This window comes from Protobothrops mucrosquamatus, unplaced genomic scaffold (assembly GCF_001527695.2).
Source record: "Protobothrops mucrosquamatus isolate PMUCROS unplaced genomic scaffold, P.Mucros_1.0 scaffold4925, whole genome shotgun sequence".
NCBI classification, from domain to species: domain Eukaryota; kingdom Metazoa; phylum Chordata; class Lepidosauria; order Squamata; family Viperidae; genus Protobothrops; species Protobothrops mucrosquamatus.
In genome coordinates this window covers 89,731-103,127 of record NW_015390809.1, presented here as the reverse complement: position 1 = coordinate 103,127, position 13,397 = coordinate 89,731, and positions in this window count along the sequence as shown.

The window sequence follows — 13,397 nt, the reverse complement described above, 5'->3', positions numbered from 1 at the left end:
CTCATAACAAGTATCCTGTTTCCTCCCGGGAACAGGTCGGCTTCGTACAGCCTCGTAAACCAGAGAAGCAGCAAGCTGGTGTATCTTAAGAGTAACCCAGCAACGAGAACACAAAGAAAACGTCTTAGGGTGCCCTAAAAGCCAAAGGCACAGGTGAGCCATCCCAACGAGCTTCACAATCTTTATTGGTGTTTTGCCAGTTCAGCAACGAATGAAGAAGCTCTATTCCTTTCTTCTTGATAATAATAATGAAGTTGGAAGGGACCTTGGAGGTCATCGAGTCCAACCCCCTGCTCAGGCAGGAAACCCTACACCATTTCAGGCAAATGGCTGTCCAGTCTCTTCTTAAAAACTAATGTACTTAGATCCAGTAGATCTGAATAACAGAATAATAGAATTGGGAGGGACCTTGGAGGTCTTCTAGTCCAACCCCGTGCTCAGGCAGGAAACCCTAGACAGGCAGTCCTCGACTTATGACCACAGTCGAGCCCAACATTTCTATTGCTAAGTGAGACGTTTGTTAAATGGATTTTGCCCCCAATTTACGTCCTTCCTTGGCACAGTTGTTCAGCGAATCCGGCTTCCCCATTGACTTTGCTTGCCAAAAGGTTGCAAAAGGGGATCACGTGACCCCGGGACACTGCAACCGTCATAAGTACATGTCAGTTGCCAAGCATCTGAATTTTGATCACGTGACCCCGGGACACTGCAACCGTCATAAGTACATGTCAGTTGCCAAGCATCTGAATTTTGATCACGTGACCCCGGGACACTGCAACCGTCATAAATACGATTCAGTTTGCCAAGCGTCTAAATTTTGATCACCTGACCGCGGGGATTCTGCTACAGTCGTAAGTGTGAAAAACGGTCAGAAGTTACTTTTTTCATTGCTGTTCTCACTTCAAACATTCATTACCGGTACCGTTTCAGACAAATGACTGTCCAATCTCTTCTTAAAAGTCTCCAGGGATGGAGCACCCAGAACTTCTGGAGGCAAGTAGTTCCACTGATTAATTGTTTCTCGCTGTCAGGAAACTGTCTAGAATAGATTAAGGTTTCAATTCATTGGGTTTCCTTTCATAATTCATTATCTGATCCACCCGTAAATGTGGTTCTTACCCCATCTGGGAAGCAATAAACAAATACAGACATTAATAAATAAAGGGGTAAGGCTTTGCTCATGCATTTGGGCTGCCATCTTGCCTTTTTTTTAAAACCCCTGCCCTGTGGATACCCCAGATAGGAATAACATTGGAGCCCCAGGGAAAAATAATCTACGGGATGTTTATAATGATGCTTCTTTCATGCTATTCATAGATGATTAGAAGGCTGGAGGCTAAAACGTATGAAGAACAGTGGCTGGAATTGGGTATGTCTAGTTTAATGAAGAGAAGGACCAGGGGGGACATGATAGCAGTCTTCCAATATTTGAGGGGCTGCCCCAAAGAAGAGGGAGTCAAGCTATTCTCCAAAGCACCTGAAGGCAGGACAAGAAGCAACAGATGGAAACTGATCAAGGAGAGAAGCCACCTAGAGCAGGGGTGTCAAACTCAATTTCATTGAGGGCCGCATTAGCATTGCGGTTGCCCTCGGGAGGCGGGGCGGGGTGTGTGGTCAGGGTGGGTGCAGCCTACTGGGTGGGCGTGGATGGAGTGGGTGTGGCCTACTGGGTGGGCATGGCCAGCTCTACATCGTTCACGTCAAGGGTGCCTGTGGGGGCCTGGGCAGGAGTGGGACAGATCTGAGGGTCTCTGGTAAAAGGGGGGGGGACCGGGGCAAGCACCAAGGCATGGTCCATTTCTCCATTCCTCACAAAGGGTGACACTCCCCATCATGCACCCAGGGGGCGGGGTCGACGCGGCAGGGGCTGGTTCCTCACTGTTTCCAGACGGCCTTGTGGAGCTAAGACTGAATGTGTTTCAGCATAGATGGCCACCACAAAATTGTACATTGGCTCCCGGCCAGCCTGGGCCAGGGCCAAGACAGCGGGGGCTGTTCCCTCACTGTTTCCAGGATGGTTTTGCGGGCCACATGAAACCACTTTGCGGGCCGCATCCGGCTCCCGGGCCTTGTGTTTGACATGTCTGACCTAGAGCTAAGGAGAAATTTCCCAACAGTGGGAACAATCAGTGGAATGAATTGCCTCCAAAAGTTGTGGGTGCTCCCTCACTGGAGGTTTTTAAGAAGAACCTGGACAACCATTTGTCTGGAATGGGATGGGGTATCCTGCTTGAGCAAGGGGTTGGACTAGAAGACCTCCAAGTTCTCTCCCAACTCTGTTATTCTGTTAAATTGAGGTCACTGAATCATACACATGGCTAACTCCAAACTGGCAGTTAAATCCCTCCCCTTCTCCCCAGGAGAACTAGTGTAGGATTTCACCTGATGGAAGTGATCAGAGAAAGCGAGATGGAGGGTGGATCTGGAGAAGACACAAAGAGAGAGAGAGACTGTCTTTAGATATCACCTTATCTGAAGTGAAAGGTGAGTGCCTGCTTTGGTTTTAAGACGCCCACAATTTTGCAAATCAGTCACTGCATGGGTCAAAGCTTCAGTGACCGACTGTGGAGGTCTTTGTGGATCTTTTTTTTTTTTTTTTTGCATAATTCTTGAACCTGCTGTATCTTTCTACAGATCAGATCTGCTGTGTTGGGAAAGCTTTCCTTCTCCACCACTGGATGGGTGCCTCAACCACCCCATGATGGTCTTCAACATCTACCTGGCTTTTCCTTTGCTGTCAGGGAAACAGGTTCTGACAGCCTTCTCCTCGCCCCTTCTCTTGATGTTCCTCACCTTCACTGGGATCTCTCTTGTTATCAAGGAACCACATCGCGCGTGTGAAGACGTAGAGGTCCTTCACGGAGTTCCAGGAAGAAGGGCCGTCACTGGAAAAGCATTGTCTGATCCCCTATCCCTGTTTGCCTGCCAAGGAAAAATCATGTACTATGAGGTAATGCTCCTTGAAGACCGGTGAGAATCGAATTGATAGCCACGCTTGATTAGTGAAAATGGATTTGCTTAACTTTGTGATTAAGCTGCTAGAAAACAGAAGGGCTGTCGTGATGGTGATGGGAGAGAGCATATCTCCCAGGGTTTCAGTCCATGCAGAGATAAATCTGAATTTTTATCAGGTCAGAAAGAGGGCTGAGAAAATATCTACAGACCCCTCACATCCTGGGCATAAACTGTTTCAACCCCTCCCTTCGGGACACCGCTACAGGGCACTGCACCACAAAACAACTAGACACAGAGACAGTTTTTCCTTCATGCCGTCACTCTGCCGAACACCTAATTCTCACAGCACTGTCTTATGTCTAAGTGTATTTACCCAGGTAGTATGGCTGTATGATATTATCCTTCTCATCTATTCTACTGCCTTTTCTTATTGGTATCTTATATTGCTTTGTTGTTTGTGTGTACACTGAAAGCTTCTGCACCAGACACAAATTCCTTGTCTAATGATGCTTGGCCAAATAAAGTCTTCTCTTCTCTTCTCTTCTCTTCTCTTCTCTTCTCTTCTCTTCTCTTCTCTTCTCTTCTCTTCTCTTCTCTTCTCTTCTCTTCCCTTCCCTTCCCTTCCCTTCCCCTCTCCTCTCCTCTCCTCTCCTCTCTTCTGTTCTCTTCTCTCCTGTTCTCTCCCTCTCTTCGATCCAGTCTTTTTCTCTATTCTATTCTATTCTGTTCTGTTCTGTTCTGTTCTGTTCTGTTCTGTTCTGTTCTGTTCTATAATAATTTATTATTATTATTATTATTATTATTATTATTATTATTATTATTATTTCAACCTTCCCTGGAACCTCCAGTAGATCAGGTTGGGGGACGAGTCCGTCCTTTGGGATATGGTAAAGTCTGTTTACCGACAGGTCAGAGAAGAATTTTTGAAGGTCACAACCTCGTAAGTGGCGAAGACCTCCGTCCAACAAGCACTGGTTTATTGTTCTAATTGTCAGGAAGTTTCTCCTTAGTTCTAGGTTGCTTCTCTCCTTGATTAGTTTCCATCCTTTGCTTCTTGTCCTGCCTTCAGGCACTTTGGAGAATAGCTTGATTCCCTCTTCTTTGGGGCAGCCCCTGAGATACTGGAACACTGCTATCATGTCCCCCCTCGTCCTTCTCTTCATTAAACTAGACATACCCAATTCCATCAACTTTTCCTTATATGTTTTAGCCTCCAGTCCCCTGTTCTATTCTATTCTATTCTATTCTATTCTATTCTATTCTATTCTATTCTATTCTATTCTATTCTTAGTAAACCTGCTGGCTATCTGTCAGTCTATTACAACATCTCACTGATAGGATCACTTAGGAACTCAGAATGGTATCTCTGCTGATGCCATCAACATTTTTTACTGGCATATAAACACCATTATTTTTATATGCGTTCTACCGTTCAACAGCAAATCTAATATATTATCGAGTTGGAAATAAGCCTGACTGTGTTTAGTGAGGCGTAGAGCAGATCTACTGCTTTAAAACATCTGAAGTATTTGCCACTCCTTCAGTTCAACACAATAGTTAAGAGCAGCTGATCTTTCCAGGAGTGAAAATATATACTGGTAGGGGTGAGATGCTGTTGAGTTAGAACTGGGACTTGACCCGTCACATTTGCTAGCTTTGAAGTTTGCTGAATGAGTTTGAACCATAGGTAGTCCTCGACTTCCAACCAAAACCGGAGCCAGAATTTCCTGTTCAAATCTGTATTAATTTATCAAATACATATCAAATACATATAAAATAATGAGAAAATAGGGGAGAAAAAAGGAGGAAGGCGGGAAAAAGGAAAAGAAAAAGGGAAGCATTGACTTCCAATTCTCTTTAGCAGAGTAATGTAGGGTAATAACATACAGCCTCAACTTTTGTTGTTGTTGTTGTTAGTTGCAAAGTCGTGTCCGACCCCTTGCAACCCCATGGACAACGTTCCTCCAGGCCTTCCTGTCCTCTACCATCTTCTGGAGTCCATTGAAGCTCACGCCTACTGCTTCAGTGACTCCATCCAGCCACCTCATTCCCCATCGTCCCCTTCTTCTCTTGCCCTCCATCTTTCCCAGCATTAGGCTCTTCTCCAGTGAGTCCTTCCTTCTCATTAGGTGGCCAAAGGACTTGAGTTTCAACTTCAGGATCTGGCCTTCTAAAGAGCAGTCAGGGTTGACCTCCTCTAGGACTGACCGGTTTGATCGCCTTGCAGTCCAGGGGACTCGCAGGAGTCTTCTCCAGCACCATAGTTCAAAGGCCTCCATTCTTCGGCGCTCAGCCTTTCTTATGGTCCAACTTTCACAGCCATACATTGCAACTTTTTTACTTTTTCATACTAATATACAGGTTAGTCCTTCTCTTGCAACAGCCCGTTTAGTGACCGTTCAAAGTTACAACGGCTCTGAAAAAAGTGGCTTGTGACCATTTTTCACAGTTTACCACCTTTCCAGCATCCCCCTTCGTCACGTGATCAAAATTCAGACCCTTGGCAACTGGTTCATATTTATGACGGTCGCAGTGTCCCGGGGTCAGGTGATCCCCTTTTGCAAGCTTGTGACAGGCGAAGTCAAATGGGGAAGCCAGATTCGTTTAACGACCGAGTTACCCACTTATCAACTGCAGCGATTCCACTTAACAACTGTGGCAATAAAGCTCATAAAATGGAGCAAAACTCCCTTAACAAACATCTCACTTAACAAAAGAAACGTTGGGCTCGATTGTGGTCGTAGGTCGAGGACTACCAGCCATTTCTATAACAGCAGGCCTCTCTGAACAGCAAAACCCAAAATCAAATTTCATTTTTTTTCCACTTCAACCTAAGCCCGGAAGAAATTCCCAAGGAAGCAGAATTTCCATGGCTAAGCAATTGAGTCATGCTCAATTTAGTGAGCTTTTTTTTTTTGCAACAGTCGTTAAGCGAATCACTGGAATTGTTAAATGAATTACGTGGTTGTTAATTGAATCCAGCTTGCTCCATTCGTTTTGCTTGTAAGAAGCTGGCTGGGAATGTCGCAAATGCTAATCACGTGACCGTGGGATGTTGCAAAGGGTTGTAAATACATCAATTCATCTTTGTATGCCAGGGACCCAGTCAGTATATCAATGTCCCAGCAGGCTAAGGAGGAATCACTTTATTTCAATGGAACAAAAAATTAGTGGTTTGCATCTATCCTAATTCATTTCCTTAATTCTTGCTAAGAGTTGCACTTCCTTAACGAGGGAGTTCCATCAAGTAATTAGGCAAAAGAGCCTAAAAGAGCAACAGATGATTAGAGGACTGGAGAGCAACAAAGATGATTAGGGGACTGGAGGCTAAAACATATAAAGAACGGTTGCTGGAATTGGGTATGTCTAGTCTAATGAAGAGAAGGACGAGGGGGGACATGATAGCAGTGTTCCAGTATCTCAGGGGCTGCCACAAAGAAGAGGGAGTCAAGCTATTCTCCAAAGCACCTGAAGGCAGGACAAGAAGCAATGGATGGAAACTGATCAAGAAGAAAATCAACCTAGAACTAAGGAGAAACTTCCTGACAGTTAGAACAATTAACCAGTGGAACAACCTGCCTCCAGAAGCGGTGAATGCTCCAACACTGGAAGTTTTAAGAAGAGACTGGACAGCCATTTGTCTGAAATGGTATAGGGCAGGGGTAGGCAACCTTGGCTCTTTTATGACTCGTGGACTTCAACTCCCAGAATTCCTGAGCCAGCCATGCTGAGGGGAAAGAGAGAGTTTCCAAGCTGAGCCATGCTGGCTCAGGAATTCTGGGAGTTGAAGTCCACGAGTCATAAAATAGCCACGGTTGTCTACCCCTGGTATAGGGTTTCCTGCCTGAGCAGGGGGTTGGACTAGATGACCTCCAAGGTCCCTTCCAACTTTATTATTATTATTATTATTATTATTATTATTATTATTATTATTATTATTATTATTATTATTATTATTATTATTATTATTATTATTTTAACATTTTCTTTTTTTCTCCTTTTAACCATACCTATCATCGGCTTGTAAGAAATAAACAATTAGATCAATTAAAGAATATCAGATATAACATTTCCGATGGCATGTTTTTATAACAATAGCTTCATTGCACCTTATACGTTGCATATGATTATTGTTGTTTAGATTACTCTGGCTAATGATTCAACTTTGTCAAAATGGCTAGAATGTAGTATTTCCGCAAAGACACACCAAGGGATGCCCTTGATGGAGAAGAGTGGAGAATTTCATCTGAGCGTTGTGGCGTATGGTGAGACATGTAAAATCCCAACCACCAAGGCAGATTTTACACGCCACGGTCAAGATCATCTTTGCGTCCATGCAAAGAACATGTAAGTTGCATTGACATGTGGGAACAATAGGTTTCAACCATCTTTATATGGGTGTATTTTCAAATATTTATAACATTGATTTAAAACTTTAGAAGACAATCTATATACTCAATCTATATCAATATCAGTGGTGGGATTCAGCCAGTTCGCACCACTTCGGCAGAACCGGTAGCTAATTTTTTATTGCCCAGGCCCAGAATTGACTTCCGGAAGCTCGTAGGTGTGTCTCTTGGCCAACAAGTGTATAAACTTAGGGTGATGACTAGTTATATATGACAACTCAGCCAGACCTTTTACAATTTTAATATTACGGTATAAAATTTTCTACAGTCAAAAAAATTGTCATAAACGAAACCCCGAAAGTCATAAACAAGACCTCCTACCATACGGTCTGTACAGAGGTAGTGGAAGCGTGAGATCGTACTTCAAACAAACCATACTCTGGAAATTAAAGAACAGCTAACTCTGATTTGCACCATGGCAGAATATCTCCACCTGGACCCTTCCTCGCTCGCACTTATTCCAGTCGAAGACTCACTAAACAAATATTTTCAGAATCTGACCACACTGGCTGAAGATGTCAGATACATCAACTCTACGAAAAGCCATTATGTAGGACTCTGTTGGCCAGTAGGGTTTGGGGTGTTTGCTATGCTGTCTGAACTGGTACGAGTTCTGAGCCACAACGTTGAATCAAACAATCTCTCGCAACTCCTGGGCTGTGAAATTGCTGGCTGGAAAGTCCTTAAACAAGGTTATGAAAAAAGAAATCCCAACAAATGGCAGAACGGGAAAATGGCCACCCCAAAACCTACATGGAGACCCACTAAAGCGCAGAACTTCACAGTTTTAATAGCTGCTACGCCAGAGACACATTCCATTGTAAAGTCTAAAGCAAGTTCATCGCTTGGCAACAAGGCCACTATCTCAGTTATCCATCCTTACGTGGACATCAGTACTCAGCCTGTAATCATCAATACAGATGTGGAGGCCATTCAGACTAAATCAGCAGCGTCTACTATTTTTCACTCTCTCTCTTTTGAACTTTCACCTTCGTTGGTGCTAAGCTCTGCAGAATTTGAGGATAAAGTGATTTTTGAAACCCCACCAATATCAGGGCATGTACTGTATGAAGCATTGCTAGATACTTCAACACAAGAGCATTTCCCCACAACTCAACAATCTGAGCCAAAGGATAATTATTATTTGGGCTTGTTTATGCCCGTGACCAAAAATCATTTCTCACACTCTGTTCACCGCCTAATGGACATTTCACCAGAAGATCTGTCTTCAAAAGGAGAAATAAGAAGTCTAAATGATCACAGCCCATTCATGCATCGAACAGCATCTGGATTTAAATCTGGAGAGATCATTTCTATAATCAAACTTTCTCTGCCTTCCATGTCGACATTAGCATATTTAAGGTCGTCATCATCATCATCATCATCATCATCATCTAGTGTTGCAGTATCTTTGCTCTTCTTACATGACAGCTATCAGAATCAAAAACTACTTAATGTCTACACTTCCGCCTCAGAAACTTTTATGACACTAGCACCGGTAAAGCAGATGGAAGTTTTCAAATGGATCAAAAGCTCCATCTTGACCAACATCCCATCAATATTTGATGCTATCGTTACAAATGGTGATTTTTATCCCGAACCTGGTTCTCTGTCCAATGCATGCCCACCAACTCAATCGTATTGCCACAATGCTCCAACTTCATCAAAACATTTGACAGATATGTTAAATAACAGCACTTCGTTATCCAGTCAAACTCTACTAATGTTTAGCTTCCTGTCTAAAACTATTAGCAACCCCATAGTTTTTCCTTCTTTCTCCTTATCGGTTCCAGTGGAATTGGCGTTATTTGGACTTGGTAATATATTACCAATGGAAAAATTGCCTGACAGAAGACAAGTTACCTCAGACAGAACGAACACCCATGAATCTTTTACAACTATTTCATTAACCTACAGATTTATTACTACAGGAAACAATGTCTTAGTTTTTATGGAAACTGAAATGGACACTTCCCTGTGGAAAAAAGGAACATCTTTATTTTATATTACAACACCCAGTGCTGTTATCTTAAGCAGCGGGTTCCTTAGTCAAACAGAAATGTCTCACAGAAAAAGTCAGGCACTGGAGTTGCTTTCTCACAGATCTTCCTTTATTACTCAGCCTCTAGAACTTGTTAATACCTCCAGCTTTTATTTTTCTACAAGTCAATGTGACTCTGTGAACAATTTAGATCTAACATCCGTGTTAGATCCTGATGCCTTGCAACTGGATATAAATGATTTAAGTTTGAAAAGCTCATTTGGAACCAAAATTAATGTCCAAATTACAGGGGATATTGTCTCAAAATTGAAAGAATCAGCCATTGTTTTCAACAACAAAGGAATATCCACAAAGACTGGACTTCATACCACTATGAACCACCAAATAGAAGGTAAATCACACGTATTAATTAGTACAGCTTGTCCCCAATTTATGACGATTGAACCCAAAATTTATGATGTTAAGCAAGACAGTTAACGGAGTTTCACCCCATTTTATGACCTTTCTTGCCACAGTTGTTAAGCAAATCACTGCAGTTAAGTCAGTAACACGGTTGTTAAATGAATCTAGCTTTCCCATCAACTTTGCTTGTCAGAAGGTCGCAAAATGGGATGTCATGAACCCGGGACACGGCAAAGGTCATAAATATGAACCAGTTGCCAAGCGTCCGAATTATGATCATGTGACCGCAGGGATGCTGCATCTGTCGTAAGGGTGAGAAATGGTTATAAGTCAGCGTCATTGTAACTTTGAACAGTCACTAAACCAGGGGTAGGCAACCTTGGCTCTTTTATGACTCGTGGACTTCAACTCCCAGAATTCCTGAGCCAGCCATGCTGAGGGGAAAGGGAGAGGTTTCCAAGCTGAGCCATGCTGGCTCAGGGATTCTGGGAGTTGAAGTCCACGAATCATAAAAGAGCCAAGGTTGCCTACCTCTGCACTAAACGAATGATTGTTAAACTGGGAAGCGTGTTGCACAACCATAGTTGTTCCTTTTGTCTCTCAGGGCCAGGTTATTCAAACTTCTTTACATTTACAATTTCATTTTTACTCAGGTCAGCCAAACACACCTCCCAGGGTCATTAATGCCATTAAGTGGATTGCAGCAACCATCGGACACAGGTTCTCGTTTTCCATACCGCCAGAGACATTTCAGGATCAAGAAGACGGGAATTCAACTCAACTGACCCTCGGAATGAACCCCATCGACGGCCCACCGACAGATCTGGAAAGCTGGTTACAATTTAATGCCAGGGATCAAAATATGCATGGTTATCCGCTGGATGCTGATTTTCAATATTCCCCTCAGGAGTTTTCACTCTTCGCCATAGATTCGGGAGGACTGAAGGCCGAAGATAAATTCATCGTAGAACTATTCAGACCAACTGCTGTCCCTTGTCATATTTACACGGTAGTAACAACAAATAGCTACCACTCGTTCCTGAAAAACAGAAGAAGAGTGAACTTCTTTTTAAAGAAACTTTCCAAATATTTGTTTGCAGAGAGTCCTGGGGATATGGTTCTACTTCATCTCAAAACTGGGTCCGCCGTGTTTACGTGGTACAATAAGTTGCTTTGCGCAAAGACAGACAAGTGCGCAAGAGACGAAATCCAGGATGTGCTAACGAAACTAGGAAGACCTGGGGAACACGTCAGTCCAGATTTTGCCCAGGCCATGTTGCCAGAATTCAAAATCGAACGAATCGAAAAGGTGACCTATGCTGGGATTTGCTTACCTACGACAAAGCCAACACGTGATTCTGCAGCGTTCAACGGGACGGCGACTGCATTCAAAGGCGGCAACTGTTTGATCACAAACACGTTTTCTGCCTTGTTGATTGCTATATGCTCCACAACGCTAGCTATCTTGATAGTTGTTCATTATCAGAAATATCACAAGAAAACATTTCAACCACAGGGTCCGCCTTCCTGTGGCTACGACGATTTCAAGATGGACCTGCGGAGTTCTCGTAAATCTCCTCTAGTGGAACGAGAAGCTCCGCCATCAGCTCGGTTACCGTTAGCTGTGCCAATGGTTTCTCAACAGCCTGCCTTCAGACCAAATCAAGGTCTGGTTATCTCCAGGCTGCCATCACCTCCAAAATACAGACTTCCGCCATTGTACGGAAGAACTGATAGGGATCCGGTATGACCCTACTCGCTTATTCCAGTGCGAGTCTGTTTTTATTTATTTATTAAATTTATATGCTGCTCTATCTTGTTATCCAAAGGGAGGCTGTGTAAAAGTATATCTGAAATCCAAAATTCATTTCTTCTTTTTACACTTTCTAGGCCAGGGGTAGGCAACATTGGCTCTTTTATGACTCGTGGACTTGAACTCCCAGAATTCCTGGGCCAGCCATGTTGGCTCAGGAATTCTGGGAGATGAAATCTACAAGTCATAAAAGAGCCAAGGTTGCCTACCCCTGTTCTAGGCATTAAAAAAAATGGACTGATTTTTTGGCGAAACCTGCCCACATATTAATAATTATACATTTGGATAGACAGAACTATATACATAGTTCTTCCTTCGAAGTCAAAGACTTAAAATTAACCCTCTCCTATTAGCTCCATCTTAGGTGTGACCATGAAGTGCTTGCTGGAACACACATTAACACAAGAACTAGCCAGTTCAGACATAGTGTGAGTTTCTTTAAGTGGGTTTCTATGGAATTACAGTCTAAAGCAGCATTTATCAATCTTAGCAACATTTAAGATGTGTGAACTTCAACTCCCAGAATTCCCCAGACAGCATGGATGGTGTTAATAGTGTTTCACAAAAAGCATGGACTTTCACGTATAGCGGTATCATTTAAACCAAAGAAAAAACTCAAGTAGCAGGCATTGTGCTTTTTCTTAAAAACAAAAAACCCAAAAAACCAGGCAAGTCATTTTTATTCAGTCATAAGGACCTGAGTAATAATTGAAATTCTGTTTGTTCTTAAGAGTCAAATGCGATTTGGAACAAATAGTATATTTATTTTGCATTTTCATACAAAGGCGCTAAAATTATTACAAAAATCATTTTTCGTTAGTTTCATCTCTTGACATGTCAATCTATTCTCTAGTCCGAACTTGTTTTTGCCGAGATATAGGGTCTTAAGTGACGGCCGAGCCAAAAGGTAAAAGACACCAAAGGTAAGATTTTGTTTAGTTGTCATGTTTCAATTACTTAAGGAAACAGTAAATGGATTTTAAGCATTTTGCTCCGACTGTCAGTAGTTTCTATTTTCTCCTTTAAAACTAAAGAGTCCTAAAGTCCTAAAAATTATGTGTTGAAAGCATGGTAGAATATAAGTTGGAAGAATACATGAACCAGCTTGGAGATTCCTGTTGAACTGAAGTAAAGGTAGTCCTCGGCTTATGACCACAATTGAGCCCAAAATTTACCTTGCTAAGCGAGACATTTGTTAAGTGAATTTTGTCCCATTTTACGACTTCGCTTGCCAGAGCTGTTAAGTGAATCACTGCAGTTGTTAAGTTAGTAACATGGTTGTTAAGTGAATCCGGCTTCCCCATTGGGGAAGAAAAGGGGATCACGTCACCCCGGGACACTGCAACCGTCATAAGTACGAGTCAGTTGCCAAGCATCCAATTTTTGACCACGTGACCCCGGGGATGCTGCAACGGTCGTAAGTGTGAAAAACGCTCATAAGTCATTCTTTTCTGTTCCGTTGCAACTCTGAACGGTCACTAAATGAATTGTTGTAAGTTGAGGACTACCTGTATATAATAGGTGGCTGGCCCTGGCACAGACTAATACAAGACAATCAGCTTCGCTCCCCATAATGCTAATTGTGATGAGTACTTACTGAACACTTATTTTAGTCATGTGCTGGTGATTAATGAAATAAACTTATCATTTCTAAAATTCAGTGATTCTGAAGCAAGATGAAATAAGCTGATCTTCAGCAAGACTTGCAAATACAAGAGAAACTATATTAAATGTTGCAGAGGCTACAATGAACTACAATATTTGCTGTAATTACCGTTTAAGTTGAGGAATGCAGAATTCAGCTCAGGAATTCCTG